Source organism: Oncorhynchus kisutch, unplaced genomic scaffold (assembly GCF_002021735.2).
Source record: "Oncorhynchus kisutch isolate 150728-3 unplaced genomic scaffold, Okis_V2 scaffold2495, whole genome shotgun sequence".
Classification (NCBI taxonomy): Eukaryota; Metazoa; Chordata; class Actinopteri; order Salmoniformes; family Salmonidae; genus Oncorhynchus; species Oncorhynchus kisutch.
Window position 1 is genome coordinate 1 of NW_022264440.1, and position 17,473 is coordinate 17,473.

Consider the following 17,473-nt stretch of genomic DNA (forward strand, 5'->3'; position numbering starts at 1 on the left):
GATAAGACTGAAAATGTCTGTAAATATCAGCAATCATCAGGGTAAGAGTGACAAACAGGTCCACATGGGGGAAATCTTAACAACTGGCTTAATGGGTATTTTCACGCAATCGTGTTATTATTTATTTTTAGGGTTAACAAGGCAGCTCACCTGTGACCTGTGGCTTGACTTTAGATGTGGCCAGTTCGATTACCCTGCAGACTTTAAGAGTGTCTTCAGAATATGGCCATTTTGACATGAATTTAAAAATGCCTCAGATAGGACCAAAAAAGTGTCTGGAGCTATCCGTCAGGGTAAGAGTGACAACAGGTTTCCACATGTCAAAATGGGGGAAATCTTAGAAAATGGCTTAATGGTTATTCATGAGAATCGTGAGAATCGTGAGTGTATCATGGGATCTCACCTGAAATCTGTGGCTTGACTACAAACCTGTAACCTATGCTACTGTGGCCTATAGAGCTAGAAGGATGGATAACCAGGTGTGTAAAGGTGTGAGGTGGGATCCTATCCCAAATGGACAACTAATCCCTATGTACTTGTGGAGATCTGAGAGGATATGATTGGTATAAGAAACACTACTAAACTTCAACCTCCGGAGGGGTCAAGAAAATTCAATTTCGTGGTCGGCAGGATTCGAACCTGCGCAGAAAGATCCTAATGGATTTCTAGTCCGTCGCCTTAACCACTCGGCCACGACAACAGTCTTGTCAGCAGTGAATGGGCCACCAGGCATAGCCTACAGAAAGTGATAATTTTACAACTGAAAGACAATGCAGTAACTCATTAACTCATTATAATGCAATAAAATGAGTTGTTCCCCTCATTCATTATTAAGTACAGCTGTTTTCTAATTTCCTTGATCTTTGGTCAGCTCCAGAAGGTTTTCATTTGAGAGTGTTTATTATAAATTGTTATTTCATTTTCTTATTATTACTGCTAAGCAGCATGACTCCTGAGAGGCACTAAACAACTGTCAGAAGTGGGATTTGAACCCACGCCTCCATGGGAGACTGCGACCTGAACGCAGCGCCTTAGACCGCTCAGCCATCCTGACTACAGCACAGTACCTGGGTATCGGGTTAAAGAGTATGGGGTAAAAGTAGAAATAGGCACAGCAACGCAATCACCACAGAGACCAGTAAATTTATGCACGATACCATTCATTTGTTTTTATCAATGAAAAACTCCAGTCATTGATTTAACCTCAATATGGCCTTCAATGGAAAAGAGTAGTAAATCGTCATTGAATGAACGTTAAACTGGCCTTAGAATATGGCCATTCTGATATAAATGATAAAATTCCTCAGATAAGACCGAAAAAGTGTCTGTAAATATCAGCAATCATCAGGGTAAGAGTGACAACAGGTCCACATGGGGGAAATCTTAACAAATGGCTTAATGGGTATTTTCAACGCAATCGTGTTATTATTTATTTTTAGGGTTTAACAAGGCAGCTCACCTGTGACCTGTGGCTTGACTTTAGATGTGGCCAGTTCGATTACCCTGCAGACTTTAAGAGTGTCTTCAGAATATGGCCATTTTTGACATGAATTTAAAAATGCCTCAGATAGGACCAAAAAGTGTCTGGAGCTATCCGTCAGGGTAAGAGTGACAACAGTTTTCCACATGTCAAATGGGGGAAATCTTAGAAAATGGCTTAATGGTTATTCATGAGAATCGTGTTGTTGTATTGTTGAGTTGAGTTGACCTGAACGCAGCGCCTTAGACCGCCTTAGACCGCTCGGCCATCCTGACTACAGCACAGTACCTGGGTATCGGGTTAAAGAGTATGGGGTAAAAGTAGAAATAGGCACAGCAACGCAATCACCACAGAGACCAGTAAATGTATGCACGATACCGACTTGCACTTTCAATAGTCATTTGTTTTTATCAATGAAAAACTCCAGTCATTGATTTAACCTCAATATGGCCTTCAATGGAAAAGAGTAGTAAATCGTCATTGAATGAACGCTAAACTGGCCTTAGAATATGGCCATTCTGATATAAATGATAAAATTCCTCAGATAAGACTGAAAAAGTGTCTGTAAATATCAGCAATCATCAGGGTAAGAGTGACAACAGGTCCACATGGGGGAAATCTTAACAAATGGCTTAATGGGTATTTTCAACGCAATCGTGTTATTATTTATTTTTAGGGTTTAACAAGGCAGCTCACCTGTGACCTGTGGCTTGACTTTAGATGTGGCCAGTTCGATTACCCTGCAGACTTTAAGAGTGTCTTCAGAATATGGCCATTTTGACATGAATTTAAAAATGCCTCAGATAGGACCAAAAAAGTGTCTGGAGCTATCCGTCAGGGTAAGAGTGACAACAGGTTTCCACATGTCAAAATGGGGGAAATCTTAGAAAATGGCTTAATGGTTATTCATGAGAATCGTGAGAATCGTGAGTGTATCATGGGATCTCACCTGAAATCTGTGGCTTGACTACAAACCTGTAACCTATGCTACTGTGGCCTATAGAGCTAGAAGGATGGATAACCAGGTGTGTAAAGGTGTGAGGTGGGATCCTATCCCAAATGGACAACTAATCCCTATGTACTTGTGGAGATCTGAGAGGATATGATTGGTATAAGAAACACTACTAAACTTCAACCTCCGGAGGGGTCAAGAAAATTCAATTTCGTGGTCGGCAGGATTCGAACCTGCGCAGAAAGATCCTAATGGATTTCTAGTCTGTCGCCTTAACCACTCGGCCACGACAACAGTCTTGTCAGCAGTGAATGGGCCACCAGGCATAGCCTACAGAAAGTGATAATTTTACAACTGAAAGACAATGCAGTAACTCATTAACTCATTATAATGCAATAAAATGAGTTGTTCCCCTCATTCATTATTAAGTACAGCTGTTTTCTAATTTCCTTGATCTTTGGTCAGCTCCAGAAGGTTTTCATTTGAGAGTGTTTATTATAAATTGTTATTTCATTTTCTTATTATTACTGCTAAGCAGCATGACTCCTGAGAGGCACTAAACAAATGTCAGAAGTGGGATTTGAACCCACGCCTCCATGGGAGACTGCAACCTGAACGCAGCGCCTTAGACCGCTCGGCCATCCTGACTACAGCACAGTACCTGGGTATCGGGTTAAAGAGTATGGGGTAAAAGTAGAAATAGGCACAGCAACGCAATCACCACAGAGACCAGTAAATTTATGCACGATACCGACTTGCACTTTCAATAGTCATTTGTTTTTATCAATGAAAAACTCCAGTCATTGATTTAACCTCAATATGGCCTTCAATGGAAAAGAGTAGTAAATCGTCATTGAATGAACGTTAAACTGGCCTTAGAATATGGCCATTCTGATATAAATGATAAAATTCCTCAGATAAGACCGAAAAAGTGTCTGTAAATATCAGCAATCATCAGGGTAAGAGTGACAACAGGTCCACATGGGGGAAATCTTAACAAATGGCTTAATGGGTATTTTCAACGCAATCGTGTTATTATTTATTTTTAGGGTTTAACAAGGCAGCTCACCTGTGACCTGTGGCTTGACTTTAGATGTGGCCAGTTCGATTACCCTGCAGACTTTAAGAGTGTCTTCAGAATATGGCCATTTTTGACATGAATTTAAAAATGCCTCAGATAGGACCAAAAAAGTGTCTGGAGCTATCCGTCAGGGTAAGAGTGACAACAGTTTTCCACATGTCAAAATGGGGGAAATCTTAGAAAATGGCTTAATGGTTATTCATGAGAATCGTGAGAATCGTGAGTGTATCATGGGATCTCACCTGAAATCTGTGGCTTGACTACAAACCTGTAACCTATGCTACTGTGGCCTATAGAGCTAGAAGGATGGATAACCAGGTGTGTAAAGGTGTGAGGTGGGATCCTATCCCAAATGGACAACTAATCCCTATGTACTTGTGGAGATCTGAGAGGATATGATTGGTATAAGAAACACTACTAAACTTCAACCTCCGGAGGGTTCAAGAAAATTCAATTTCGTGGTCGGCAGGATTCGAACCTGCGCAGAAAGATCCTAATGGATTTCTAGTCCGTCGCCTTAACCACTCGGCCACGACAACAGTCTTGTCAGCAGTGAATGGGCCACCAGGCATAGCCTACAGAAAGTGATAATTTTACAACTGAAAGACAATGCAGTAACTCATTAACTCATTATAATGCAATAAAATGAGTTGTTCCCCTCATTCATTATTAAGTACAGCTGTTTTCTAATTTCCTTGATCTTTGGTCAGCTCCAGAAGGTTTTCATTTGAGAGTGTTTATTATAAATTCTTATTTCATTTTCTTATTATTACTGCTAAGCAGCATGACTCCTGAGAGTCACTAAACAGCTGTCAGAAGTGGGATTTGAACCCACGCCTCCATGGGAGACTGCGACCTGAACGCAGCGCCTTAGACCGCTCGGCCATCCTGACTACAGCACAGTACCTGGGTATCGGGTTAAAGAGTATGGGGTAAAAGTAGAAATAGGCACAGCAACGCAATCACCACAGAGACCAGTAAATTTATGCACGATACCGACTTGCACTTTCAATAGTCATTTGTTTTTATCAATGAAAAACTCCAGTCATTGATTTAACCTCAATATGGCCTTCAATGGAAAAGAGTAGTAAATCGTCATTGAATGAACGTTAAACTGGCCTTAGAATATGGCCATTCTGATATAAATGATAAAATTCCTCAGATAAGACCGAAAAAGTGTCTGTAAATATCAGCAATCATCAGGGTAAGAGTGACAACAGGTCCACATGGGGGAAATCTTAACAAATGGCTTAATGGGTATTTTCAACGCAATCGTGTTATTATTTATTTTTAGGGTTTAACAAGGCAGCTCACCTGTGACCTGTGGCTTGACTTTAGATGTGGCCAGTTCGATTACCCTGCAGACTTTAAGAGTGTCTTCAGAATATGGCCATTTTTGACATGAATTTAAAAATGCCTCAGATAGGACCAAAAAAGTGTCTGGAGCTATCCGTCAGGGTAAGAGTGACAACAGTTTTCCACATGTCAAATGGGGGAAATCTTAGAAAATGGCTTAATGGTTATTCATGAGAATCGTGTTGTTGTATTGTTGAGTGTATCATGGGATCTCACCTGAAATCTGTGGCTTGACTACAAACCTGTAACCTATGCTACTGTGGCCGAAAGAGCTAGAAGGATGGATAACCAGGTGTGTAAAGGTGTGAGGTGGGATCCTATCCCAAATGGACAACTAATCCCTATGTACTTGTGGAGATCTGAGAGGATATGATTGGTATAAGAAACACGACTAAACTTCAACCTCCGGAGGGGTCAAGAAAATTCAATTTCATTGTCTGCAGGATTCGAACCTGCGCAGGAAGATCCTAATGGATTTCTAGTCCATCGCCTTAACCACTCGGCCACGACAACAATCTTGTCAGCAGTGAATGGGCCACCAGGCATAGCCTACAGAAAGTGATAATTTTACAACTGAAAGACAATGCAGTAACTCATTAACTCATTATAATGCAATAAAAAGAATTGTTCCCCTCGTTCATTATTAAGTACAGCTGTTTTCTAATTTCCTTGATCTTTGGTCAGCTCCAGAAGGTTTTCATTTGAGAGTGTTTATTATAAATTGTTATTTCATCATCTTATTATGACTGCAAGCAGCATGACTCCTGAGAGGCACTAAACAACTGTCAGAAGTGGGATTTAAACCCACGCCTCCATGGGAGACTGCGACCTGAACGCAGAGCCTCAGACCGCTCGGCCATCCTGACTACAGCACAGTACCTGGGTATCGGGTTAAAGAGTATGGGGTAAAAGTAGAAATAGGCACAGCAACGCAATCACCACAGAGACCAGTAAATTTATGCACGATACCGACTTGCACTTTCAATAGTCATTTGTTTTTATCAATGAAAAACTCCAGTCATTGATTTAACCTCAATATGGCCTTCAATGGAAAAGAGTAGTAAATCGTCATTGAATGAACGCTAAACTGGCCTTAGAATATGGCCATTCTGATATAAATGATAAAATGCCTCAGATAAGACTGAAAAAGTGTCTGTAAATATCAGCAATCATCAGGGTAAGAGTGACAACAGGTCCACATGGGGGAAATCTTAACAAATGGCTTAATGGGTATTTTCAACGCAATCGTGTTATTATTTATTTTTAGGGTTTAACAAGGCAGCTCACCTGTGACCTGTGGCTTGACTTTAGATGTGGCCAGTTCGATTACCCTGCAGACTTTAAGAGTGTCTTCAGAATATGGCCATTTTGACATGAATTTAAAAATGCCTCAGATAGGACCAAAAAAGTGTCTGGAGCTATCCGTCAGGGTAAGAGTGACAACAGGTTTCCACATGTCAAAATGGGGGAAATCTTAGAAAATGGCTTAATGGTTATTCATGAGAATCGTGAGAATCGTGAGTGTATCATGGGATCTCACCTGAAATCTGTGGCTTGACTACAAACCTGTAACCTATGCTACTGTGGCCTATAGAGCTAGAAGGATGGATAACCAGGTGTGTAAAGGTGTGAGGTGGGATCCTATCCCAAATGGACAACTAATCCCTATGTACTTGTGGAGATCTGAGAGGATATGATTGGTATAAGAAACACTACTAAACTTCAACCTCCGGAGGGGTCAAGAAAATTCAATTTCGTGGTCGGCAGGATTCGAACCTGCGCAGAAAGATCCTAATGGATTTCTAGTCCGTCGCCTTAACCACTCGGCCACGACAACAGTCTTGTCAGCAGTGAATGGGCCACCAGGCATAGCCTACAGAAAGTGATAATTTTACAACTGAAAGACAATGCAGTAACTCATTAACTCATTATAATGCAATAAAATGAATTGTTCCCCTCATTCATTATTAAGTACAGCTGTTTTCTAATTTCCTTGATCTTTGGTCAGCTCCAGAAGGTTTTCATTTGAGAGTGTTTATTATAAATTGTTATTTCATTTTCTTATTATTACTGCTAAGCAGCATGACTCCTGAGAGGCACTAAACAACTGTCAGAAGTGGGATTTGAACCCACGCCTCCATGGGAGACTGCGACCTGAACGCAGCGCCTTAGACCGCTCGGCCATCCTGACTACAGCACAGTACCTGGGTATCGGGTTAAAGAGTATGGGGTAAAAGTAGAAATAGGCACAGCAACGCAATCACCACAGAGACCAGTAAATTTATGCACGATACCGACTTGCACTTTCAATAGTCATTTGTTTTTATCAATGAAAAACTCCAGTCATTGATTTAACCTCAATATGGCCTTCAATGGAAAAGAGTAGTAAATCGTCATTGAATGAACGTTAAACTGGCCTTAGAATATGGCCATTCTGATATAAATGATAAAATTCCTCAGATAAGACCGAAAAAGTGTCTGTAAATATCAGCAATCATCAGGGTAAGAGTGACAACAGGTCCACATGGGGGAAATCTTAACAAATGGCTTAATGGGTATTTTCAACGCAATCGTGTTATTATTTATTTTTAGGGTTTAACAAGGCAGCTCACCTGTGACCTGTGGCTTGACTTTAGATGTGGCCAGTTCGATTACCCTGCAGACTTTAAGAGTGTCTTCAGAATATGGCCATTTTTGACATGAATTTAAAAATGCCTCAGATAGGACCAAAAAAGTGTCTGGAGCTATCCGTCAGGGTAAGAGTGACAACAGTTTTCCACATGTCAAATGGGGGAAATCTTAGAAAATGGCTTAATGGTTATTCATGAGAATCGTGTTGTTGTATTGTTGAGTGTATCATGGGATCTCACCTGAAATCTGTGGCTTGACTACAAACCTGTAACCTATGCTACTGTGGCCGAAAGAGCTAGAAGGATGGATAACCAGGTGTGTAAAGGTGTGAGGTGGGATCCTATCCCAAATGGACAACTAATCCCTATGTACTTGTGGAGATCTGAGAGGATATGATTGGTATAAGAAACACGACTAAACTTCAACCTCCGGAGGGGTCAAGAAAATTCAATTTCATTGTTGGCAGGATTCGAACCTGCGCAGGAAGATCCTAATGGATTTCTAGTCCATCGCCTTAACCACTCGGCCACGACAACAGTCTTGTCAGCAGTGAATGGGCCACCAGGCATAGCCTACAGAAAGTGATAATTTTACAACTGAAAGACAATGCAGTAACTCATTAACTCATTATAATGCAATAAAAAGAATTGTTCCCCTCGTTCATTATTAAGTACAGCTGTTTTCTAATTTCCTTGATCTTTGGTCAGCTCCAGAAGGTTTTCATTTGAGAGTGTTTATTATAAATTGTTATTTCATCATCTTATTATGACTGCAAGCAGCATGACTCCTGAGAGGCACTAAACAACTGTCAGAAGTGGGATTTAAACCCACGCCTCCATGGGAGACTGCGACCTGAACGCAGAGCCTCAGACCGCTCGGCCATCCTGACTACAGCACAGTACCTGGGTATCGGGTTAAAGAGTATGGGGTAAAAGTAGAAATAGGCACAGCAACGCAATCACCACAGAGACCAGTAAATTTATGCACGATACCGACTTGCACTTTCAATAGTCATTTGTTTTTATCAATGAAAAACTCCAGTCATTGATTTAACCTCAATATGGCCTTCAATGGAAAAGAGTAGTAAATCGTCATTGAATGAACGCTAAACTGGCCTTAGAATATGGCCATTCTGATATAAATGATAAAATTCCTCAGATAAGACTGAAAAAGTGTCTGTAAATATCAGCAATCATCAGGGTAAGAGTGACAACAGGTCCACATGGGGGAAATCTTAACAAATGGCTTAATGGGTATTTTCAACGCAATCGTGTTATTATTTATTTTTAGGGTTTAACAAGGCAGCTCACCTGTGACCTGTGGCTTGACTTTAGATGTGGCCAGTTCGATTACCCTGCAGACTTTAAGAGTGTCTTCAGAATATGGCCATTTTGACATGAATTTAAAAATGCCTCAGATAGGACCAAAAAAGTGTCTGGAGCTATCCGTCAGGGTAAGAGTGACAACAGGTTTCCACATGTCAAAATGGGGGAAATCTTAGAAAATGGCTTAATGGTTATTCATGAGAATCGTGAGAATCGTGAGTGTATCATGGGATCTCACCTGAAATCTGTGGCTTGACTACAAACCTGTAACCTATGCTACTGTGGCCTATAGAGCTAGAAGGATGGATAACCAGGTGTGTAAAGGTGTGAGGTGGGATCCTATCCCAAATGGACAACTAATCCCTATGTACTTGTGGAGATCTGAGAGGATATGATTGGTATAAGAAACACTACTAAACTTCAACCTCCGGAGGGGTCAAGAAAATTCAATTTCGTGGTCGGCAGGATTCGAACCTGCGCAGAAAGATCCTAATGGATTTCTAGTCCGTCGCCTTAACCACTCGGCCACGACAACAGTCTTGTCAGCAGTGAATGGGCCACCAGGCATAGCCTACAGAAAGTGATAATTTTACAACTGAAAGACAATGCAGTAACTCATTAACTCATTATAATGCAATAAAATGAGTTGTTCCCCTCATTCATTATTAAGTACAGCTGTTTTCTAATTTCCTTGTGGCAATTCCAGACAGCTGGGGAATTTGATCAATTGGTATTGTGTTTGCTTAGGATGCTATAGGTAGTTGGATCGATGCCCGCATTCCCCAAAAACACATTTTTTTGTGGATCCAAGAAAGCTCCAGTTCACACTTCATGCAGCCTTGTCCTACGACAACCTACTGTCATGTAACAATGACAAGCAACTTTCCTGTAACACTGATGTCAAAATGTCAGATGAAAAAGCAAGACATTACTTACTTTCAGAGGAGCAGCGTAGCACACACCATTGAGGCCCACAAACAAAGCTGTGGATAGTTTCCTTGAAGGAAGAGCATGAAGAAAGAACAAATACAAATACCCAGGCTCGAACCAGGGACTTTTAAATCTTCAGTCTAACGCTCTCCCAACTGAGCTATTTCGGCAATTAACTAAAATTTATTCTGTGGCACCCTTGACCATTCACATGCATGTGACTCACAATTTTGACAGTCAAAAAGTACATCATAGCCAGTGCGGGGATCAAACCCATGACCTTGGCGTTATTAGCACCACACTATAACCAAGTGAGCTAACCGGCCACTAGCTATTGGACACAATTGTTGAGATGCACCGAGCCTCTGCAAGTGCTGGAGCGTAAACTAACAAGTCAACCAACAGCATAGCCTGACAAGACTGGACCCTCTTGGATGCTTCTTGCGGAATTTCCAAACGTCTGTGGAATTAGCTCGAATACTTTGAATGCGTGAGGTAGTGGGATCGATGCCCGCATGCTCCAAAATGACATTGTTTTATGGATCCAAGAAAACTCCAGTTCACACTTCATGCAGCCTTGTCTTACGACAACCTACTGTCATGTAAACAATGACAAGAAACTGTCATGTAACAATGACAAGCAACTCTCATGTAATACTGATGTCACAATGTCAGATGAAAAAGAAGACATTACTTACTTTCAGAGAGCAGCGTATCACACACTCTAACCAACTGAGCTAACCGGCCGCTGGCTACAGAGCACAATTGTTGAGATGCACCGAGCCTCTGCAAGTGCTGGCGAGTAAACTAACAAGTCAACCAACAGCATAGCCTGACAAGACTGGACCCTCTTGGTTGCTTCTTGTGGAATTTCCAAACGGCTGGGGAATTAGCTCAAATACTTTGCATTCGTGAGGTAGTGGGATCGATGCCTGCATGCTCCAAAATCACATTGTTTTATGGATCCAAGAAAACTCCAGTTCACACTTCATGCAGCCTTGTCTTACGACAACCTACTGTCATGTAAACAATGACAAGAAACTGTCATGTAAACAATGACAAGAAACTGTCATGTAACAATGACAAGCAATTCTCATGTAATACTGATGTCACAATGTCAGATGAAAAAGAAGACATTGCTTACTTTCAGAGAGCAGCGTATCACTCACTCTAACCAACTGAGCTAACCGGCCGCTGGCTACAGAGCACAATTGTTGAGATGCACCGAGCCTCTGCAAGTGCTGGAGCGCAAACTAACAAGTCCACCAACAGCATAGCCTGACAAGACTGGACTCTCTTGGTTGCTCCTTGTGGCAATTCAAGAGAGCTGGGGAATTTGATCAATTGGTATTGTGTTTGCTTAGCATGTTACAGGTAGTGGGATCGATGCCCGCATGCTCCAAAATCACATTGTTTTATGGATCCAAGAAAACTCCAGTTCACACTTCATGCAGCCTTGTCTTACGACAACCTACTGTCATGTAAACAATGACAAGAAACTGTCATTTAACAATGACAAGCAACTCTCATGTAATACTGATGTCACAATGTCAGATGAGAAAGAAGACATTACTTACTTTCAGAGAGCAGCGTATCACACACTCTAACCAACTGAGCTAACCGGCCGCTGGCTACAGAGCACAATTGTTGAGATGCACCGAGCCTCTGCAAGTGCTGGAGCGCAAACTAACAAGTCCACCAACAGCATAGCCTGACAAGACTGGACACTCTTGGTTGCTCCTTGTGGCATTTCCAGAGAGCTGGGGAATTTGATCAATTGGTATTGTGTTTGCTTAGCATGCTATAGGTAGTGGGATCGATACCCGCGTTCCCCAAAAACACATTTTTTTGAGGATCCAAGAAAGCTCCAGTTCACACTTCATGCAGCCTTGTCCTACGACAACCTACTGTCATGTAACAATGACAAGCAACTTTCCTGTAACACTGATGTCAAAATGTCAGATGAAAAAGCAAGACATTACTTACTTTCAGAGGAGCAGCGTAGCACACACTCTAACCAACTGAGCTAACCGGCCGCTGGCTACAGAGCACAATTGTTGAGATGCACCGAGCCTCTGCAAGTGCTGGAGCGCAAACTAACAAGTCCACCAACAGCATAGCCTGACAAGACTGGACACTCTTGGTTGCTCCTTGTGGCAATTCCAGACAGCTGGGGAATTTGATCAATTGGTATTGTGTTTGCTTAGGATGCTATAGGTAGTTGGATCGATGCCCGCATTCCCCAAAAACACATTTTTTTGTGGATCCAAGAAAGCTCCAGTTCACACTTCATGCAGCCTTGTCCTACGACAACCTACTGTCATGTAACAATGACAAGCAACTTTCCTGTAACACTGATGTCAAAATGTCAGATGAAAAAGCAAGACATTACTTACTTTCAGAGGAGCAGCGTAGCACACGCCATTGAGGCCCACAAACAAAGCTGTGGATAGTTTCCTTGAAGCCAGAGCAGAAAGAAAGAACAAATACAAATGCCGAAACCCGGGATCGAACCAGGGACATTTAGATCTTCAGTGTAACACTCTCCCAACTGAGCTATTTCGGCAATTAACTAAATTCAATTCTGTGGCAACCTTGACAATTCACATGCATGTGACTCACAATTTTGACACTCAAAAAGTACATCATAGCCAGTACGGGGATCGAACCCATGATCTTGTGGTTATTAGCACCACGCTCTAACCAACTGAGCTAACCGGCCACTAGCTATTGGATGCAATTGTTGAGATGCACCGAGCCTCTGCAAGTGCTGGAGCGTAAACTAACAAGTCAACCAACAGCATAGCCTGACAAGACTGGACCCTCTTGGTTGCTTCTTGCGGAATTTCCAAACGGCTGGGGAATTAGCTCAAATACTTTGCATGCGTGAGGTAGTGGGATCGATGCCCGCATGCTCCAAAATCACATTGTTTTATGGATCCAAGAAAACTCCAGTTCACACTTCATGCAGCCTTATCTTACGACAACCTACTGTCATGTAAACAATGACAAGAAACTGTCATTTAACAATGACAAGCAACTCTCATGTAATACTGATGTCACAATGTCAGATGAGAAAGAAGACATTACTTACTTTCAGAGAGCAGCGTATCACACACTCTAACCAACTGAGCTAACCGGCCGCTGGCTACAGAGCACAATTGTTGAGATGCACCGAGCCTCTGCAAGTGCTGGAGCGCAAACTAACAAGTCCACCAACAGCATAGCCTGACAAGACTGGACACTCTTGGTTGCTCCTTGTGGCAATTCCAGACAGCTGGGGAATTTGATCAATTGGTATTGTGTTTGCTTAGGATGCTATAGGTAGTTGGATCGATGCCCGCATTCCCCAAAATCACATTGTTTTATGGATCCAAGAAAACTCCAGTTCACACTTCATGTAGCCTTGTCTTACGACAACCTACTGTCATGTAACAATGACAAGCAACTTTCCTGTAACACTGATGTCAAAATGTCAGATGAAAAAGCATGACATTACTTACTTTCAGAGGAGCAGCGTAGCACACGCCATTGAGGCCCACAAACAAAGCTGTGGATAGTTTCCTTGAAGCCAGAGCATAAAGAAAGAACAAATACAAATGCCGAAACCCGGGATCGAACCATGGACCTTTAGATTCTGTGGCACCCATGACAATTTACATGCATGTGACTCTCAATTTTATTAGCTTTATTAGCACCACACTCTAACCAACTGAGCTAACCGGCCACTAGCTATTGGGCGCAATTGTTGAGATGCACCGAGCCTCTGCAAGTGCTGGCGCGTAAACTAACAAGTCAACCAACAGCATAGCCTGACAAGACTGGACCCTCTTGGTTGCTTCTTGTGGAATTTCCAAACGTCTGGGGAATTAGCTCAAATACTTTGCATTCGTGAGGTAGTGGGATCGATGCCCGCATGCTCCAAAATCACATCTTTGTCCTCCAAACACGACGAGTTGAGTTTTTACCAAAAAGTAACATTTTGGTTTCATCTGACCATATGTCATTCTCCCAATCTTCTTCTGGATCATCCAAATGCTCTCTAGCAAACTTCAGACGGGCCTGGACATGTACTGGCTTAAGCAGGGGGATACGTCTGGCACTGCAGGATTTTAGTCCCTGGCGGCGTAGTGTGTTACTGATGGTAGGCTTTGTTACTTTGGTCCCAGCTTTCTGCAGGTCATTCACTAGGTCTGGTGTCCTTTGAGAGCTCTTTGGTCTTGGCCATAGTGGAGTTTGGAGTGTGACTGTTTGAGGTTGTGGACAGGTGTCTTTTATACTGATAACAAGTTCAAACAGGTGCCATTAATACAGGTAACGAGTGGAGGACAGAGGAGCCTCTTAAATAAGTTACAGGTCTGTGAGAGCCAGAAATCTTGCTTGTTTGTAGGTGACCAAATACTTATTTTCCACCATAATTTGCAAATAAATTCATAAAAAATCCTACAATGTGATTATCTGGATTTTTTTTCTCATTTTGTCTGTCATAGTTGAAAGTGTACCTATGATGAAAATTACAGGCCTCATCTTAAGTGGGAGAATTTGCACAATTGGTGGCTGACTAAATAATGTTTGCCCCACTATCTCATCTACTCACACATTATCATATATTGCCTGAAATGGAAGGAACCCGGGAATTAATATCTGCCTCATCCCAGGCCTCATAAAATATTTACAAAACATATTATTACACTTAGGATTTAAAAATATAGGCTGATTTAAAATATTTTCTAAAATGGTACATTCATAATAAATATTTGGTAAAAACTGCCCCCAATCCTCAAACACTTCTCTATAAAACAAAGGTATATTACCTAACATTTCCATTTTTACTCTAATTGCTGTTTTCCTTACACTTAAATCTACCAACTTCAAACCCCCCGCCTCATAACCTGCAATCAAAGTTTTAAAGCGATTTTTCACCCCCTTCCCATCCCATAAAAAAATTACTAAAATCTTATTCATTTCAGATAAAACCCATTCTGGCATATCCAAAACGTTCATTACATAAATAAAAATTGACATCAATGAATTTATTACAATTACTTTCCCTTTTAATTTCAAAGACTACCCCCCTCTACATATTTACCACCTTCCTAACTTTATTACACCACTCCATGTCAAATCCCTAGCTTCCATTTCCTTCACTCCTAACATCTTAATAATCTTTTACCACCTTAAAAGTACATTTCCCCTCATTAATCTTACTCATTACTACTGACTTCTCCATGTTAACCTTTGCACCTGATGCTTGTCCATATACTTTAAAACACTCCATCACCCTTTTTACACTTCCCTCATCTCTAACTGTTATAGTGGTATCATCTGCGTCTTGATGAATCAAACTAAAACCTCCTTGTGGAGTCTGTACACAATTTATAAGATCTTTTTCAGAAATGCTGCTAAAGGTTCTACCGATAAAACAAATAATAAAGCTGATAAAGGGCACCCCTGTCTCACAGATCTCTCAAGAATAAAATAATCAGTAAAAACCCCATTACACATTTCCCTACTTTTTGCCGCCTTATATAATTTTATCCATCCTATTATTGTATTACCAAAACCATATTTATCCATTACCCTAAACATAAAATCATGTTCCACCCTATCAAAAGCTTTATTTAAATCTATGCTTAACTATTTTATTTATCACATACAATTAGATCAGCAATATCTCTACCAGGCACACTATAATTCTGTGTAGGTGCTATAATATCATTTTAAACTTGCTTCATTCTATTTGCCAGTATCTTAGTTAAAACCTTATAATCTGAATTTAATAAACTAATTGGCCTATAATTCTCCAGTTTCAATTTGCTCCCCTTATTTTTATATAAAATCATTATCAGCCCTGTCACCATAGATTCTGAAACATTATTATTATCCTCCATATATTGATAAACTTCCAATAAAATAGGTGCTAAAAACTTGTATATATTTAATAAAACTCTGCAATTATCCCATCTACTCCAGGACTCTTATTTATTGTAAACCCTTAAATCGCATCTTTTTAACTTCATTCACTGTTATCTCCCCATCACACATTTGTTTATCCTCTACATCAATTTGCACATCCACACTATCCAATATCTCCTTTACACACCCCTCATCCACCTCCCCTTTCTTAAATAAATCCTTAAAAAAAATGCTGCACTGTTTCTAATATCTCTACATAATCATTGCCAACTTCACCCTATACATTTTCAATCTTTCTAATATACACTGCTCAAAAAAAAGGGAACACTAAAATAACACAACCTAGATCTGAATGAAATGTTATTAAATACTTTTTTCTTTACAGTTGAATGTGCTGACAACATAATCACACAAAAATGATCAATGGAAATCAAATGTATCAACCCATGGAGGTCTGGATTTGGAATCACACTCAAAATTAAAGTGGAAAACCACGACCTCTACAACGCCTGGGCATGCTCCTGATGAGATGGCGGATGGTCTCCTGAGGGATCTCCTCCTGGACTAAAGCATCCGCCAACTCCTGGACAGTCTGTGGTGGATTGAGTGAGACATGATGTCCCAGATGTGCTCAATTGGATTCAGGTCTGGGGAATGCGCGGGCCAGTCCATAGGATCAATGCCTTCCTCTTGCAGGAACTGCTGACACACTCCAGCCACATGAGGTCTAGCATTGTCTTGCATTAGGAGGAACCCAGGGCCAACCACACCAGCATATGGTCTCACAAGGGGTCTGAGGATCTCTTCTCGGTACCTAATGGCAGTCAGGCTACCTCTGGCGAGCACAGAGGGCTGTGCGGCCCCCCAAAGAAATGCAAGTTGAAGTTTTGTAAACAAATCCAATCTCACGAAGCGTGTTCATTAGGAGCAGACGAAATGTCAAAAAGTTCCATTACAGTCCGTAGAAACATGTCAAACAATGTATAGAATCATTCTTTAGGATGTTAAAATAAATCTTCAATAATGCTCCAACCGGAGAATTCCTTTGTCTGTAGAATTGCGATGGAACAGAGCTCGCTCTCATGTGAACGAGCTCAAGGCATTCTGCCAGACCTCTGACTCATTCCCCTCTCATTCGCCCTCACCTCACAGTAGAAGCATCAAACAAGGTTCTAAAGCCTGTTGACATCTAGGAAGTGCAACATGACCGATATCCCACTGTGTCTTCAATAGGGAATGAGTTGAAAAACGAACAACCTCACTTTCCCACTTCCTGGTTGGATTTTTTTCAGGTTTTTGCCTGCAATATGTGTTCTGTTATACTCACAGACATCATTCAAACGGTGTTAGAACCTTCAGAGGGTTTTCTATCAAAATATACTAATATATGCATATCTTAGCTTCTGGGACTGAGTAGCAGGCATTTTACTCTGGGCACCTCTGGACAAGATAATAAGAAGCCATAAGAAGATGAGTCTTATCTATGTATCTGTGCCAATATAGCAGGAAACCAATTAAGACATATCGATTTTGCAGTGTAGTTACCCTTTAACTAGGCATGTCAGATAAGAATGACGGCCTAGGAACTGCCTTGTTCAGGGGCAGATTTTTTACCTTCTCAGCTCAGGGATTTGATCTTGCGACCTTCTGGTTACTAGTCCAACGCTCTACCCACCTGCCCGCCCAAGATTGAACTCGTATAATATTATAAAATGCACTTCTTTCAATAAAGTGTTTCACATTCTCCACTGGTTGAAATACTATCCTGTGTCCTCAGATTAATGGAGTTAGATATGCATACG

At 41.2% G+C, this 17,473-nt stretch overlaps 14 non-coding genes across 14 annotated transcripts; all 14 read right to left on the bottom strand.

Moving 5' to 3' along the window:
- Positions 1-618: 618 nt before the first annotated feature.
- Positions 619-700, bottom strand: trnas-aga (transfer RNA serine (anticodon AGA)). The gene has a single exon. It is a non-coding gene; the product is annotated as a tRNA-Ser (tRNA).
- A 271-nt stretch (positions 701-971) lies between these two features.
- Positions 972-1,054, bottom strand: trnal-cag (transfer RNA leucine (anticodon CAG)). The gene has a single exon. It is a non-coding gene; the product is annotated as a tRNA-Leu (tRNA).
- A 1,590-nt stretch (positions 1,055-2,644) lies between these two features.
- Positions 2,645-2,726, bottom strand: trnas-aga (transfer RNA serine (anticodon AGA)). Its single transcript is given in 2 exon segments — positions 2,645-2,679; positions 2,690-2,726. It is a non-coding gene; the product is annotated as a tRNA-Ser (tRNA).
- A 271-nt stretch (positions 2,727-2,997) lies between these two features.
- On the bottom strand, positions 2,998-3,080 carry trnal-cag (transfer RNA leucine (anticodon CAG)). Its single transcript has one exon. It is a non-coding gene; the product is annotated as a tRNA-Leu (tRNA).
- Positions 3,081-3,970: 890 nt separating this feature from the next.
- Positions 3,971-4,052, bottom strand: trnas-aga (transfer RNA serine (anticodon AGA)). Its single transcript has one exon. It is a non-coding gene; the product is annotated as a tRNA-Ser (tRNA).
- A 271-nt stretch (positions 4,053-4,323) lies between these two features.
- On the bottom strand, positions 4,324-4,406 carry trnal-cag (transfer RNA leucine (anticodon CAG)). Its single transcript has one exon. It is a non-coding gene; the product is annotated as a tRNA-Leu (tRNA).
- Positions 4,407-5,300: 894 nt separating this feature from the next.
- trnas-aga (transfer RNA serine (anticodon AGA)) lies at positions 5,301-5,382 on the bottom strand. Its single transcript has one exon. It is a non-coding gene; the product is annotated as a tRNA-Ser (tRNA).
- Positions 5,383-5,652: 270 nt separating this feature from the next.
- Positions 5,653-5,735, bottom strand: trnal-cag (transfer RNA leucine (anticodon CAG)). The gene has a single exon. It is a non-coding gene; the product is annotated as a tRNA-Leu (tRNA).
- Positions 5,736-6,624: 889 nt separating this feature from the next.
- On the bottom strand, positions 6,625-6,706 carry trnas-aga (transfer RNA serine (anticodon AGA)). Its single transcript has one exon. It is a non-coding gene; the product is annotated as a tRNA-Ser (tRNA).
- A 271-nt stretch (positions 6,707-6,977) lies between these two features.
- On the bottom strand, positions 6,978-7,060 carry trnal-cag (transfer RNA leucine (anticodon CAG)). The gene has a single exon. It is a non-coding gene; the product is annotated as a tRNA-Leu (tRNA).
- Positions 7,061-7,954: 894 nt separating this feature from the next.
- On the bottom strand, positions 7,955-8,036 carry trnas-aga (transfer RNA serine (anticodon AGA)). The gene has a single exon. It is a non-coding gene; the product is annotated as a tRNA-Ser (tRNA).
- Positions 8,037-8,306: 270 nt separating this feature from the next.
- Positions 8,307-8,389, bottom strand: trnal-cag (transfer RNA leucine (anticodon CAG)). The gene has a single exon. It is a non-coding gene; the product is annotated as a tRNA-Leu (tRNA).
- Positions 8,390-9,278: 889 nt separating this feature from the next.
- On the bottom strand, positions 9,279-9,360 carry trnas-aga (transfer RNA serine (anticodon AGA)). The gene has a single exon. It is a non-coding gene; the product is annotated as a tRNA-Ser (tRNA).
- A 3,043-nt stretch (positions 9,361-12,403) lies between these two features.
- On the bottom strand, positions 12,404-12,477 carry trnai-aau (transfer RNA isoleucine (anticodon AAU)). Its single transcript has one exon. It is a non-coding gene; the product is annotated as a tRNA-Ile (tRNA).
- Between the last annotated feature and the right edge of the window lie 4,996 nt (positions 12,478-17,473).